This window comes from Myxocyprinus asiaticus, chromosome 33 (genome assembly GCF_019703515.2).
Source record: "Myxocyprinus asiaticus isolate MX2 ecotype Aquarium Trade chromosome 33, UBuf_Myxa_2, whole genome shotgun sequence".
Lineage (NCBI taxonomy): Eukaryota > Metazoa > Chordata > Actinopteri > Cypriniformes > Catostomidae > Myxocyprinus > Myxocyprinus asiaticus.
The window spans coordinates 11,733,980-11,740,145 of NC_059376.1; positions in this window are offsets into that span (position 1 = coordinate 11,733,980).

Below are 6,166 nucleotides of genomic sequence, written 5' to 3' on the forward strand. Positions count from 1 at the left end.
TATATATATATATATATATATACACACACAGGGTTGGGAGTAACAGAATACATGTAACGGGATTACGTATTTAAAATACAAAATATAAGTAACTGTATTCCACTACAGTTACAATTTAAATCATTGGTAATTAGAATACAGTTACATTCAAAAAGTATTTTGATTACTGAAGAGATTACTTTGCATTTTATTGTCATTTGTTTCATTTAATATTTAGTGCTTTCAGATGGAAAACATTTATACATATAAATAATGCGATCCAAAGTGTATTTGAACAGCGGTGAAACACATTTTCTTATGATGTGTTACATTCATACGAGCAGACAGAGAAGTAAGTTTGAAGTAAGTTTGGAGCAGAAGAAATAGAAATAAACCTTTAAATTGTCAGCTTTACGCTAAGCTAAAATGCTATTTCTAGCCATTTTACATGCACATGTTACCAGGCACGATCATATTTTTTTATCAAGAAAATTCACGTTGGATCATAATAAAATTTTTGCCAAATGAATTAATATAAATGTAAACAATAAATAAATAAATAAATAAATAGCGTGTTACGACAGTAAATCAACGTTTGCGGATACCATACAAATGAATAGGGAGCGCCGTAAACTGACATCTACCTGTCGCAAAATTGTCAGTGTCTTTTCTTATAAAACAGCACATTTTTCATATTAAACTCCACACACAGATCCATACAAAAGGATTGTTTCATGTAAAACATGTTGAAGATTAGCGGACAGGTGGCCAATTCATTAAGTGATGAGCTGCTTCCTCACAAAAGCAGTTTACTCAGGGTACACAAGCATCTCCTCCATAGGCATCCTTTCAAAAACGGCCTCTCCCCAGTTTACCGCCCATAGAATGTCAACGGGATCGACGCCTTGTGCATTGCTTTGCTAATCCTGTAGGCACAATGAGGGCTCTGATATCTCTACCCACAAGATAGCGCTGTTCGATCATTTGAGTGATGGAATATTTCACGCTCATGTGACGCGCATCATGTTAACATAACTTTAAAAATGGGAAGATATTATTAAAATAATATTTGAAAAAAATATTTACGTAAAATAAAGAATTGTTACGTTTGGTGCTGTGCAATAAGTCACAGATAGCAAACAAATAAGGCCTTTTCAAGCATCAGGCTGATAAGACTCATAGCATTGTCTTATATGATACGTAAATATATATTTATAGAAACGTTATTATTCTATCATTTATGTAAAACACATTTTATTTTATCATCAAAAAACTTGAATATTTAAAAATGTATAAAATAAATAAATTATTATTCAAACTGCTACTCAGTGATCAATTTCTTTGCCACATGTACGGATATCAAATGGCCTTTTGAATCTGGTTTCAGAAATAGTATTGTGTTGTAAAAGGCTTCTTTTTGGCTCAGGTTTATCCAATATATCTGTGATAGTAATGGCCTCTCTGTCAGAGCCTGTAGCTGAGTCAAGATCATTCAGAGTGAATTTTATTCCAGCTGTTTAACTTTGACTGCTCCTCTTCAGTAAAGGTGCTCCCAGTTGTGTGGTTAAAGTAAGGAAAGTTTTATGGGGACTTTAATATACACGAGAAAAGGTATGTTTTTAGGTCAGTAACTAAATGCCTTACATGACCACAAAAACATTTCATATTTTATATTCTAAGTATCCTGTTTAATAATATGTCAGAGACCGGGGTTAGTTGTCACACTTTTACTCCAGTGAATATTTTTCATGCTAGGTTTTTGAAAGTCAATTTCTATATTCATGACAAAAAAATCTACTGAACATTTCCATTGTCATTGCCCGGGGAAAAAATACAGTGCATTTAATACACATTGGCCTTTTGTTACAACATGCCCATATAGCAGGAAATCTGCCTTTAAATAGCATATTATAAGCTATTTAATGGCCTTCACAGACATATTTAAATAGTAGCCTACAACAATGAATCCTTATGAAGCCAAAAATCTTAAAGGAATATTATGGGTTCAGTACAAGTTAAGCTGAATCGACAGCATTTGTGGCATAATGTTGATTACCACAAAAAGTAATTTCCACTCATTCCTCCTTTTCTTTAAAAAAAAGCAGATCAAGTTACAGTGAGACACTTACAATAGAAGTCTATGTGTTCTATTTTAAGAGTGTAGTCCATCATTAGACCAAGGTGATTCAAACAGAGATCAGTGACGTGCATCGCAGTTCAACCGAGAGGTCATTTCGGTGAGGTCTATCCTAAATCCAAGGTTCAGGCAGTGGCATATGAAGTATCCCATGTCTTATGGTTGGAGTTGACATCAGTTCATCCCCTGAAGTCCATCGTAATAGACTGAAGCGATGTCTGGCTGGCACCGGCTGCATTTAGTCATCATCACTCAGTGACACGTAGCAGTGGAGTCTGACACCAAGCAGGAATGGATCTGGATCAGGCCGGCTTTGGTAACCTCGGGATATGAATCCTGAGGTTGAGACAGGGAAACAAATAGAATAATATTAGTGTTGATGCCATTCAATTTTATGCAGAGTTATAGATCATGATCGATATTTGTGGTTCCAGCAGACCTAACTAAAGCAGCCTAATTGTGAGTTGATGGATAAATTAGGTGTCTTTAGTCTTTAGTCTAGACTTAAACTGAGTGAGTGTGTCTGCGTCCCGGAAAATGTTTGGGAGACTATTCCATAGTTTAGGAGCCAAATATAAAAAATATCTACCTCCTTTTGTGGATTTTGATATTCTAGGATCTATTAACAGGCCAGAATTTTGTGATCATAATGAACGTGATGGAATATAGTGTAGTAGAAGGTCACTTAAGTACTGTGGAGCTAGACCATTCAGAGCTTTGTATGTAGTTAACAAAATATTAAAATGAATACAAAATTTAACAGGTAGCCAATGTAACGATGATAAAATGGGGTTAATATGATCATATTTCTTGGTTCTAGTCAGCACTCTGGCAGCAGCATTTTGAGCCAATTGAAGTGTATTTATTGATCTTGCTGGACATCCTCCCAGTAATGCATTACAATAATCTAGTCTTGAGGTCATGAACGCATGAATTAGTTTTTCGGCATCAGCAACAGAGAGCATGTGTCATAACTCAGCAATATTTCACAGGTGTGAGAATGCTGTTCTACAAACATTGGAAATTTGATTTTCAAAGGACAGATTGGTATCAAATATAACACCTAAGTTCTTCGCTGTAGAAGAAGATGTAACAGTACATCCATTGAGAGACAAATTATATTTTAGCGGCTTATTTTTGAGCTGTAAAGTTGTTTCAGTCATCCCTTTTACTGTCGTTTTTGAGTGTTAAAGTTTGTTGACATTATATCGTCATGGTAACGAAGTTGTAAAATTGGAAATAACTTTACACAGAAAAGATTAGTAAGTGATTTTATCAACACACATATTGTTTATGTCTTGTGGCTATATGTTTGAAAAGGTATTTTAACTTTCAAAAATTGGCCCCCTTTCACTTCCAATGTAAGTGCCTCACTTTTTTATTTATTATATTTTTTTTTTTTAAGAAGAGGAGACGATTCTAAATTAATTTTTGTGGTAATCAACATTATGCCACAAATGCTGTTGATTGATCTTAACATGTATTGAACCCAGAATATTCCTTTAAGCCAACAGATATTTTTATTAATACAATTTTATAAAAATAAGACATTTAAAACAAATGTGACAGCCTGCCCCAACCTGACATTTATGTAAAATAAATCCTTACCCTCCCAAGTAAACAGTTCAACCTTTTGGTTAAAATCAGCCTTCACTGTGTAGTTGACCCAGTGTTGTTTTATTGTGTCCACTTTTTTACCCAACATGTTCCTAAAATATGATCATATTGTTTATTTTATTTTGAAGGATTCACAAAAAATATTCTAATTACCCATCCAGTAATCTAATATATGGCAGTTTATGCAAAAAACATGTTCATATGTGGTTTTTAATGATGGATGATAGATGGTCTTCATTGGGAAATTTGTATTCACCAGTCTGCCACACCAAACACAAAACATACAGATACCCACATTACATCATATAACATATAACATAAATTCCTCTGCCCCAACCTGTGTACATGCATACAAATGACCAGTGCTATCGATTTAATTTGTTCAGAGTATAAATGGCTGATGTGACAAAACTTCTGCCAAAGTGAGCTCGTTTCCATCTTAAAGTCCTATATTTGCGACCGGAGGTTAGCAGTGTAAAAATTGATTCATGGGGTGATCAGTGTCATTTGCTATTACTTTTGCAAGACGTGTGGTGGCTCTGTCATTCATATATCTGAAAGGCTGGGAGTAGATAGGCTGATGATTTTGGAGGCAATATGTGTTATCTTAGTGAGTTTTTTTTTGTGTTGGAAATGGTTAACATTGTGAAGAAACTAGGGGAGCAGTGCAACAAGATGGATTGAGTTATGCTTTTATAAAGCAGCAGCAGAAGGTGGGGGGGCAACACACAGAGCTCTGAGTTTGTGTATTACGTAGAGTCTTTGCTGTGAACGTTTTTGGATGGCAGTGATATGTTTATTGAAACTTAGTTTATTACTGCTGATCTGTTCAACTGGCTGTCCATGGATAAAGGTGTAGTTCAGTCCAGGGTGGGATGTGTTTGATGCGTGAATGACCAGTTCTTTTGTTTTATCCACATTCAGTTGGAGGTAGTTGTCAGAGCACCTCTTTTTGAATTGAGAGATTGAGTGTTGATAGGCTATAACAGAGTTCTTGTCGTTGAGTAGTCCCAGTATGGCAGTGTCATCAGAGTATTTGTAGTATGTGGTGATACAATAAGTCACATACTTGTGCATGTAAGCAACATATATTTCAAATGACTACAAAAATGTCCATTATCATATATATATATCATATTCCACATAACTAGTGGAATTTAAATGTGTACATATATGCTCAAATATCTGAACTATAACTATATATATATATATATATATATATATATATATATATATATTTATATATATATATGCATGTATCAGATTTCGGTATGGGTTATGACAGATTTAAACTAGATTTTGAAATCGCAAACAGTAGGTTGACTCTTCTTTAGTGGAAATCGGTCTGTTCTTACTGAAATTCGACACACTGCCCCAAGTGGCCAAAGTAGTAGGGTACAATGGGGCTAAAGGAACCCCTTAAGGAAATTTAGCTTTTTTCTGGTCACAAAATGCATCAAGGTAAAAACATTTTTTTTTTTCTTTTTATTGAACATTGATGGAGCAACATATTTTGTGTGAAAAGAAATAATAACGGAAAGTTGTTTATATTAAAATTCTTTTTATTTTTTATTTATTTTTTTTTTAAGGTGGTGAGGGGGTTTAAAGTAATGTCATGTAGATACTGGGGCAATAGTTATAGGGCACAATTTGTCAACTAATGCAAATAATTTTGAGACACCAAGATGCTTTTTTGAGTAACAAATTAAGATGATGCTTACTCAAAATAACCACTTCAGAAAAAGTCAACCATTTCCTGTTAACTGTAAACACATTTGACATTTTATTACATCTCAAGTATTCTATAAACAAACTAATCTCTATTATGATCAGATAAGTCCGGATGTGAGCCCACTTTGAATATTTTTCATAACAAATCTATTCCCCCCACTTCCCCCCCACTAAAAAAAACCCCAAAAAAAACAAAAAAAAATGTGTTTAATAGGGGCTTTAGCCCCTGCAACAGGGGGGCTTTTAACCCCAAATCCTATTGTGACAAGGAGGAGGGATAAATCAGCCAAGGAGAGGGATAAAGCCGAGCCGGATGCGGCAGTTCGAGAGAGAGAGAGCCACACGCAGCAGCTAGTTTTCATTAAACATTATTTTGACTGTTCAGCCGATTCCCGCCTCCTCCTTGCCCATCTTAACCCTGTTACAGCTATCCTTTCACTTATTGGACAGTTATTGAAAAATGTTTGGTTTAATGACCTTAAACAAAACTGAAAATGATAAATAAGTATTTTGTCTCAAAATAAATGTGATTATTTCCAGGATATTCATTAGCTACACCAATTTGCAACATTTAAAAAAATATAAAACATTAGATCAATTCGCCTGAAAAATCAACCTTAAGACACCACAAGCAAAGATCTCATGGATCAGGAAAATATAGCAGTGTATAGTGACAAACAGGTGTTTAGAAAGTACTGTGGT